We start from the raw sequence: 10705 nt of genomic DNA, 5'->3' as shown, positions 1-10705 counted from the left end.
TGAGGTAATCAAACGCTATATACCAGGCTACAGACTAGAGGGTACAAGTATACTCAATAGAAATGGGTAATGTAGTGTAAGAATACACCTTATAGGGCCTCTATGGGTAACCACTGTGTATGATAATGAGCTTATTCTCTCCTTAGACCAGCTCAATAAGGTCACAGCTAATAGAGGACCCCAGTATTGCCCACAACTCAAACGGCGTGTCCCCAGCAATACAAATCCCTGCTGCAAGATAAATCATACAAGCAGCGGGAGCGAGAAAAGAGGACCCGCAGTATGTAAATACACCCAGCAATGATTATGCAACTAAACACAGTGTGTATTACTACGTGTGCTCAATGGTGGATATATAAACCAGGTAAAATAAGGTCAAGGTGCATAGAGAATACTATAACTGCCCGCATGGAACGTATAACACTCAGGTAAGGCACACCACCAGGGCGTAATAAAGTATCCCTGGAACGTGTAAATCAAAGCGGGTCCCAGTTGGGCGCAATACGACCTGACAAACTGGAATCTCCTGCAGCCTGTTAGCTCCGTATGTAATTGGGAGCTGCCGTTACTCCAAAACACAGATCGCGCATGCGTCAGCGTAATGACGTCACGGCGTTTCCCCGACGTACGTTTCGCGCGTCATCACGCACTTTCTCAAGGGGGAGGAGTAAGTAGCGTGAGTAATCGGGTTGTGAGACCTTTTATACCCTCCCTGGAGGGGAGGGACAAGAGACGTATGCCTAATTGAATTAAAGAGGCATAACTGGCACATATGTAGTCGTCACATAAACATAAAGGAATCGGGGAGAGGGCGAAGGGAGGGGGGGGGGAAATAAAGGGGATCCTGAGGTGAGAATAGAAACTGACACAGTCACTAATGATGGAAATAAAGGGTATATACTGTGTAGGTCAGTCCATAGCAAACACACTAGTGAGACTAAGGGCTAAGGAGGCATGTAAATGATGCACACAAGGGGTATAATGAAGGCAATAAATGAGGCTGACAGAAAAAGTATGTATAATGTCAGAAGTGTAGGAATGAACTACACTTGGCGGAGCCGCCTAAAAAGTAAAAACGACTCCTTCTACGCTAAAAATTAAATATCTGTATACCAGGATCCCTCTAACCTTGTGAAAGGAATGAGGAAAAAATGAAGCCTTCATTAAGACCATGGGGTGCCAGTGTGTTTAGACAGTGGATCCAACGGCATTCATGTTGGCGTAGCTTGATATCCCAGTTGCCCTTACGTGGGCCCCAGGGTATGTGTGATATGCCGATGAACTTGAGGCAAGAGGAATCCCCAGAATGTGCATCATTGACATGCCTTGCCACTGGTTTATCCAATTTGTTTCGCACCGACCCAAGGTGCTCTAAAATCCGAACCTTAAGTGCCCTGTGGGTTTCGCCAATGTACTGTTTACCACATGTACACTGAATAAGGTACACCACACCTGTAGTTAGTGTATAAAAGGTCTCACAACCCGATTACTCACGCTACTTACTCCTCCCCCTTGAGAAAGCGCGTGATGACGCGCGAAACGTACGTCGGGGAAACGCCGTGACGTCATTACGCTGACGCATGCGCGATCTGTGTTTTGGAGTAACGGCAGCTCCCAATTACATACGGAGCTAACAGGCTGCAGGAGATTCCAGTTTGTCAGGTCGTATTGCGCCCAACTGGGACCCGCTTTGATTTACACGTTCCAGGGATACTTTATTACGCCCTGGTGGTGTGCCTTACCTGAGTGTTATACGTTCCATGCGGGCAGTTATAGTATTCTCTATGCACCTTGACCTTATTTTACCTGGTTTATATATCCACCATTGAGCACACGTAGTAATACACACTGTGTTTAGTTGCATAATCATTGCTGGGTGTATTTACATACTGCGGGTCCTCTTTTCTCGCTCCCGCTGCTTGTATGATTTATCTTGCAGCAGGGATTTGTATTGCTGGGGACACGCCGTTTGAGTTGTGGGCAATGCTGGGGTCCTCTATTAGCTGTGATCTTATTGAGCTGGTCTAAGGAGAGAATAAGCTCATTATCATACACAGTGGTTACCCATAGAGGCCCTATAAGGTGTATTCTTACACTACATTACCCATTTCTATTGAGTATACTTGTACCCTCTAGTCTGTAGCCTGGTATATAGCGTTTGATTACCTCATAGCTATTTGGAACACATAGTGTTCAATAAGCACCGTTACCCAACACATCTGGGGATTTTAATAATGCACTGTTATGCATTTTTTATAGTGTTTCGTTGGTTTTTACAGTATAGATTATTAAAGTTTTGTTATTTTATATAGTAGTGTGACCTTTTTGTTAGTGTATCCTATACTAGGATTTGGCTATTCACTGCCTCATGCCTCTATTGACATCACATTTATTTTGTCACTTACCTTGAGTGCAATTACAGGGGGCTGTGTATAATCTTTTGATTATTTGTGTGGCTTCTATCGGTTTCCCGCTTGCACCAAGTAATTTGTGTTTCTATGTCCGTTGGTTTGGTGCAGCGACGTATTTTTGTGTGTTTATATACAGCATGGATATACTCTCAATGCTGGATAATGTGTTTGTTGACAACGACACCATATTAGTCACCTGTGACGTTGAAACACTATATACCTGTATCCGCCATGAAGATGGCATTTTTGCCACAAGATTCTTTATATCCATGCAGAACCTGAGTACTAGTGCAAATAGTGATATATCAAAAGTGGCGCTCTATTATAAGCTTTAAACACGTGTTAATCCAATATTAACATATAAACCATAAATTGAATAAATATAAGTGATACAAACAAATCCTTGAATGCTGCTGTGACCCAGTGCAGGACTGCTCTCTCAATCCCAGGTGAATATGGCGACGTGGTGATCAAAGGGAAGCGCAAACATGTGGAGATATAAAAAATAAAACTGATGGTGCAGTATTGTGACAAATAAATATGTATTCTTCTTTAAGTCTGCTGTTATTTATACTCACAAGTGTGAGGATGATACTGTGTACGTAAAGGTATCTTTGGGTATATGTCTGCAGTGATGATAAGCTGACTGGGACCTCGGTGTGGGAATGTATTCCTTAAATGGTTAAACACAGAAAAGCCAACATAGCGCGATCTGTTTAAAAACTGTATTCAAGTGGTTAAAAATATAACACTACACTCACATGATGTATGCTATTTAAAAGCATTTAGATACGCAATGCATCTCGCCTCCGGTATCTTGGTGCAGTTTTTCCTTCCCCCTTCACGGCGTGCGTCTCACTCCTGCGTCCCAGCAGGGCGGATGTGACGTCAGTGAGACTTCGGGAGTTCCGGTTCTGAGGGCTGGCTGTGAATCACCTTCACTCTACGCGTTTCTACCCTTAGGATTTCTTCAGGAGTGTTGGTGATGATACTATGGCTAGATTATATACCCTAACATGTGTACTGATAGGATCAACACTTAATTAGTGTCTTAAAGGGATATTCCTTTATTTCTGGCTAAAGTGCAAGCTGTGCTATTAAAAGTCTCAAGTATCAGACATTCTAATTAGTACTTGATTTAGATGTTATGCAAATTGTTATGAATAAATGTGTATATATTGTTACAACATATTTCAAGATTACATATACGTTGATGTTATCTCCATATTACAACATATATGGAGTCCAAAACAGAAAAATATATAAACTACAATTTATTTAAAAATTAGAACTTGGCGTCACAGTAAAATTAATTGGAATATAAAATGTGTAATATTATGTATAAATCTATAATAACATTCTACATATCTTTCTAAATTAGAACCTGAGTACTAACCTTACAAACACATTAATACAACTCCTGGATTTCGTATTGAAACATAATTATTTTTTATTTAAAAATATTTATTATTTACAGATCAGAGGAACGGCTATGGGTGCAACATGTGCGCCCTCCTATGCAAATCTTTTCCTGGGGTGGTGGGAACGTGAATACAGCAGCGGCAGCTCTTATTCGAGCAAATGCCGCTGGCTGTATGAGGCTGGGAAACGGGTAGCCGCGGCGCGTGGCGGCGCACTGTGACGTCACAGTCACAGGCGCGCCCGGCTTCCCCGTCTTCCCCGGCTTCCCCAGGCTTCCCCGACACCCCTGGACATCAAATTAAGGTAAGCAGGGGTGCGGGGAAACAGAGGGGCAGAGCAGAAGCCGGGCTCGGGGTCCGGAAGGATAGTAAATTGCGCGCGAGGTGGAGGGGGGGTGCGTGTGGGAAACGCGGCGGCGCGCGGATATTACTGGCGGCAGCTGGGGTAGATCCCGGCATGCCGCCGGCATTTAGTGCGATAAAGTATGTCGCTACTGTAGGTCTTTTCGGAAGCCAATAGTGAGTACACGTCCCATGTGCTGTTGTGGTTGAGATACATCGATGATATTTTCATTCTTTGGCAGGGCACTGCATCACTGTTGAAACAGTTCATCGATGTTCTGAATCACAACAGCATTAATATCAGGCTCACCTATACTTCAAGTGCAACTAACGTAAAATACCTTGACCTCAGTATCAGTGTTGCTTCTGATGGCCGTATAGTGACCGATATTTTTCGGAAAACGACATCCTGCAATACCATACTGCACGCAAGCAGTTTTCATCCTGCGCACCAGATAAGGGGAATACCCAATGGTGAGTTTATCAGACTTCGCCGCAATTGCTCGACTATGGATACTTTTAACACCCAATCCATAGAAATGAGCAAAAGATTTAAGGCAAGGGGTTATAGCCAATCGGCCATAAAACGGGGTCTTAAAAATAGTCATAAACTAGACAGACAAACTCTATTACAACCCAAACCCACACCAACTAAAACAATAAGGTTCATTGGAACTTACAATAACAAATGGAACAGTCTCAAAAACATCCTTCAAAAACATTGGGACATACTCTTGGTAGATCAGGATCTCCGGGCTATTCTGGGTGACAGAGTTAACCTCACTAGTAGGAGAGCACCTAACCTAAAGAATTTGCTGGTCAGGAGTCATTACACTACCCCTCCAAAAGTTACCTTTCTCAATCAAGTTAATTTAAAAGGTTTCTACAAATGTGGACATTGTTCCGCGTGTAGACACATGAAGCAGACTGATGTCTTTCATAACTCTAAAGGCACCAGAGACTTCAGAATCTTTTATTTTCTAAACTGTAAATCCAGGAATGTCATCTACCATCTGAACTGTCCCTGCGGCCTGATTTACATTGGCATGACCACCAGGGAACTTCGTGTAAGGGTTCTGGAGCACACACGTAACATTAAAAATGCAACCAAAGACCTGGCATGCTTCAAAAAAATCACCAGTGTGTCACGCCATTTCCGTGATGTGCACAACTCAGACCCTTCATCCCTGGTGGCCTTTGCCATTGATAAAATCAACATAGGCATTTGCGACGGTAATGTGGAGCAGCTCCTACTGCAAAAAGAATGCAGATGGATAGTTCAATTGGGGACCATGATTCCAACTGAATTAAATGACTATCTCAGTTTTGCAATGTTCCTTAACTTTTTACTCACTTAGAGACTCTGTCTTGTTTTATGCAACTTACCTTGCCTTCCCTAGAAATCTATCACTAAGTCTTAATCACACCTTATGGTTCATCTCTCCTTTGATCTTCCATACTTTATGCTTATGTGAAATATTATTAATATTTGGTATCTCACTTAGTAATATGTTATTTCATTACACATCCCTTAATATATTGTCAATATAATTACTCTTCAAATTAGTTTTATTTAACTTTTATTCATACCTCCTTGCTTTTCAACACCCTGCTTAGCAATTATGCTTATTTTAATCACATTATGTTATTTCCCATGCCCTTTTATGTCTGTATCTTTAAGGTTTACTGCCTCCTAAGTTCTGCTCGCTTTCACTTAGCAACAGCTGACGCGGTTCTATTTTTCAGAAATTCCTATTGGCTGTTTGCCGCGAGTGAACTTTTGGCGCGAAAACTGAGCCCTTTAAAGAGTGTTTGTTTATGCTGACATTGTACGCTCCCGGAAGAAGCCTTTTTGGCGAAACGGCCGTCGGAGCAGAGCTGTGACAGCACCCCCACCACCCTGTGACCCGTGTGCAACACCAGACTGCTTGAGATCCTCCTCTGTGATGTCGCTGATGCCATAACATGAGACTTTGGTCTGTATCACAGGACTTCCTTGCTGCCTTAATGGAGACGCTGGTCTTTATCACAGGACTTCCTCAGTGCCCTGTACACTATCTATCTGAAGTGCTCCATGTCCCTGGGCTACTTTCATGGAATCTTTGCTCATTACCTTTGAGCTCTGCATCTCTGGGGATTTTACATGAGTGCTATTAGTGCACTATTTGGACTTTTCTCTCCTGCTGCTTATTCCATATGTGCAGCTTAGTCCGGGCATCAATTTACAGAGCTGATTTGTAGCACATTATAGGGTCTAATTGTTATTCATTTTCAGCTGTGTGTCTTACCATCTCTCACCATCATTAAGAGGTTTATGTATATTTATTATATATTTTTTCTGTGGTCTGCATTTACTTACCATTCATATTAATTACTATCTATTGCATTAGATCGGCCGATCTTAGTCACACTACTGGGGGAAAAAATATTTTTCCCCTGGTTTTGTTATGGTATATTTGCAACAACATATTGTTACCTTGTTTTGGTTCTTACCAGACCTATTGTACCTTTTTGGTGTTTCTACGCTGTGTCACACAGCGATTTGTTATATGATCTGTGTGGGTCTGTTTTATGTGTTTTTTTTATACTTTTTGCTAATAAAGTCCATTTTTTTCTATTTTTCATTATACAGTGTTTGAGTGCACCTTTTTGACCCTACTTTTTCCTTTTCTATGTTTTATATATATATATATATATATATATATATATATATATATATATATATATACATATATATATATATATATATATCTCCAAACAAGAATGACCTAGGCGTAAGTAAAAACAAGAAGAAAAACAAACATAGGGTAATACGTTCAAACAATTTGTCTACTAGATGGTACGATATGCACTTACAGCAGGTAGAATAAAATCAGGCCTTGTATCCACTCTGGGATCAGGAACAATGAATGATGATCCAGGACAGCCAGCAGCAACTCATCTACAGGAACCGTATCCTCGTGTGAAGTGTCACATATAAGAAGAGAAGTGGGACACATACATAGTGTAACACAGTTTATTATAAAATTTAATAAAAAGACAATAAAGTAAAATACTCACACTTTGTGAGTTTGGGTAAAAGCGTTTGAGAATTTGGAGCTTCTCACACTCATCAGGGGTAAGTATCCGTGGACTTATACACAGCTCCAGTAGACTCGTAACACAATGTCCTTAGAACCACATGTAATGTTACTGTCTAACTTCCAGGGGTATGGAGTCATTTGTTTAGTCACTTCCAATGTTGTCCAGTGCTTCTGAGAGCGGAGTACTATTACAGTTGTAACAAAAAAAACGTAATTAAGGGCCTTGTGTCTCTAAGACCGCACTTGATGTGCTGGTTAGTACTCACACTACTCCAGGGGTATGATGGAGTATTTTACCCCTTGATCACTCTCTCACTTGTTGGTCTGTGGATCTCTCTGCATTCACTCACTGCTCCTCTCCTCCCTGGCCATCCGCCTGCACGCGGGTGCGTGGTGACGTCACGTCTCCTCGCGAGATTACGTCTCCAAATCTCCCGGTCGCTGTGTAAGTCTGCGTCCTGTACCAACTGATTGGAGACTTGTACCGAGCAGGTACACCGATAAAAATCACTGCCAGACAGCTAGAAATTGCTGGCTAATCTCCCCAATGTCCTGTGTTCACTCTCACTATGTCAAAAACCACGCCCTACGCGTTTCTCCTTTCGGCTTCGTCAGGGGATGATCTCACTGTGTGTCCCTATTCCTGTGTAGATATACCCTCCTCCATTACGTGATTGGCTATCTAGTTAATTAGTAATTACAAAAAGCACCTCTCAAATTGAAATTCTTAATTCCGTTTTGCATAAGAAAGTGTTCTATAAGGGTTTAGCTTAATAACTAATGTTAGCAATTTAAGTGCATTTAAGTATGTTACCAACTGGTGAATAAAGCAAATATTACATCAGTCTATATACATTTGCTATCCTTACAATTACACATAAACCTCTGATTCGAACTTAATAAAGAGCAAATAAATATAATTGATTAACCATTTGTGTCTTTCAATTTGGACAGGACTCACTATAGTTAAGTATTTTTTGGAAATACCTTCTTTAGAGAGGCTATATATTTGTATACCATATTACGTACTCATACTTTTTGTTGGACAATTTTGTATAAGTATTTGTAAATGGGATATATTATTCCACTTATTTTCAATATGTTACTCATAGGGGGGTGGTGTAAATGTAAAACTCGTTACGTTAATTGTAACCACTGTATGATATAATGGCATTTCAAATAGGATAATATACACTTACATTCATTCATTAATTTGATACCTTTGGGTTACTTCGTTTAGGCCCAATGCATTTTATTGAGACCAAAACTTAATATAACGACGTATTTTTTGGATATATATTGACATGATGATGACATATGTATTGTATCAAAATCTACAAATGGTTGCATATTTGCCAACTAATGCTAGGCAATAATTTATTACATGGCATATTTAATGGAGATATTATATTCAGAGCAATAGCATATATAAATATATCTTACTAATACATAACAATTCTTACACACAAGTTGGAACTTGAATTTTCCAAAGGTTGTTTAACCACATCTTTATAGTTGTATGATTACAGATCTTAATCTTATATTTGGGAGAGGGATAATTTTATCATACTGTCATCCACTTTGTTTTTTACTGATTTGGATGTTGAACATAATGTAAGACATATATTTAACACAGATATTATCTAACACAGATATTATTTAATCTCTTAGAAAAAATCCCAGGTCTATGTCAATATTGAGACCTAGCGGAGTTAATGTTTTGAGGGCATAGATCCAGTATGTTTCCTGTCTTGATATTTTGTTCACAGGGTTACCCCCTCTCCAGCTAGGTCTAATTTTCTCGATACCTACAAATTTTAGACCTTTAGGGTCCTGGCCATGGAAATCTTTAAAGTGTTTTGACACACTGTGTTGTTGTAAACCCTTTTCTATGTTTCTTACATGTTCCGCTATGCGGATTTTCAATTTTCTCGTAGTTCTCCCAATATATTGTTTATTGCAAGGGCATTGCAACAAATAGACTACAAAGCTTGAGTTACAATCGATCATGTCTTTTATGTCATAAGTGTCATTTTTGACCCTACATTTTCCTTTTCTATGTTATATATATATATATATATATATATATATATATATATATATATTTATATATATATTTTTTTTTTTCATTTATTTATTTAGATTTATTTATTTATTATAGGTCTGCTGAGTGTGATTTTTTTTAATTGTGGGTAGCGGGAGTGGGTGAAGGGGGTAATAGCCCCAACGGTGGTTGTTTAGTGCTTGCGGGGGGGGGTAGCGGGAGGGGTTAACCCCTTCATGACCGTAGCGATATTAACTGCTACGGTCGTGAAGGGGTTCATTGCACCCGAAACCCCCCCGCAAGCCCTAAACTCACACCAAGGGCCAAATACCCCCTTCACCCACCCCCGCTACCCACAATAAAGCTGGCACGGTGGGTTAACCCCTTCATTGCCTTAGCGGTTAGCCGCTAAGGTAATAAAGTGGGCTGTACATGCATTTTTCCTGCCTCTGATGCATGCCGGGGGGCGCTTCGGTGCTGATATTCCTGGGTATCAGCTCTGGAGCTCCTGCATCAATCCGAGCCAGGAAAAGGGCCTGTTTTTATTTTATGTCACCTATTGCCGCACAGCTCCAGCTTTTTCCCAACTTTTGTTGACGGAGTGATTTGGAGAAAATCTCTCCATTTTATAGCCGCGATCAGCGCCGAGATGCTGTGATCGGGTCTATTTGAATACGGCGGGTTTTAAAACTGGCGAGATATTGCTTCTCGCCACCCGCGCAGCGAGTTTTTTTTTCAAGAAACAAAAACTGGCGGATTTTCCTCATCTCGCCAGTTTTTCGCCATTTACTAAATTGCTGTAGGCATATTTGGCAAAAAACTGGCGAGATAGGGCTTCTCGCAGCTCTCTGCATAGGCCCCTAATTCTTCTGTGGTAAGTATGGTGTATACGGCTATGTCTCCATACGTGCACGCGCAGGGTTCTAATTACTACCGTATTCACTGTCTCACACCGCGAGTTGATGCGGTTCCCTGCCCGTGTGATTTATACAGGCTCTCAGAGTGCCCCAATGGACATTTTGAGCCTCGTTGATTGGTTTGGTTCAATCAGTTTAGGAAAGAGAGGACAGAGTGGGGTTATAAAGGAAGGAGGACAAATAGTAGGAAGGGGTGGAGCAGGGGTTTGTCTGGGAGCTTGCAGGGATAGGTCAGTGAGAGCAGGGGAGGAGACAGTGAAGTAATCAAGGGAAATAGCCTGCAACCTACGGGTGGCGGAGCCAGTGCCTGGAGACGGTTGGTAAGTAGAGCGGGTGTGCGCGTCCTTTGTAACACTGTTACGCGCGCGCACCGTGCGACCACCAGAGCGTGGGGGAAGCATCGCGGAGGAGGTGTTCGGCAGAGGAGTCAGAGAGGAAGGAGGAGCGGAGGAATTAGGTAGGGAAGGGGCTGGGGTGACGGATGCAC

The 10705-nt window shown here is 41.4% G+C and overlaps 1 long non-coding RNA gene across 1 annotated transcript; it reads left to right on the top strand.

Annotated features, from left to right (window-relative positions):
- Positions 1-887: 887 nt before the first annotated feature.
- On the top strand, positions 888-6801 carry LOC142486410 (uncharacterized). The gene is made up of 2 exons (XR_012798966.1): positions 888-2860; positions 5921-6801. It is a non-coding gene; the product is annotated as an uncharacterized LOC142486410 (long non-coding RNA).
- Positions 6802-10705: the final 3904 nt, after the last annotated feature.

Source organism: Ascaphus truei, unplaced genomic scaffold, assembly GCF_040206685.1.
Source record: "Ascaphus truei isolate aAscTru1 unplaced genomic scaffold, aAscTru1.hap1 HAP1_SCAFFOLD_846, whole genome shotgun sequence".
NCBI classification, from domain to species: domain Eukaryota; kingdom Metazoa; phylum Chordata; class Amphibia; order Anura; family Ascaphidae; genus Ascaphus; species Ascaphus truei.
Note: the sequence above shows the minus strand (reverse complement) of the source record. Positions and strands in the feature narration are given on the sequence as shown.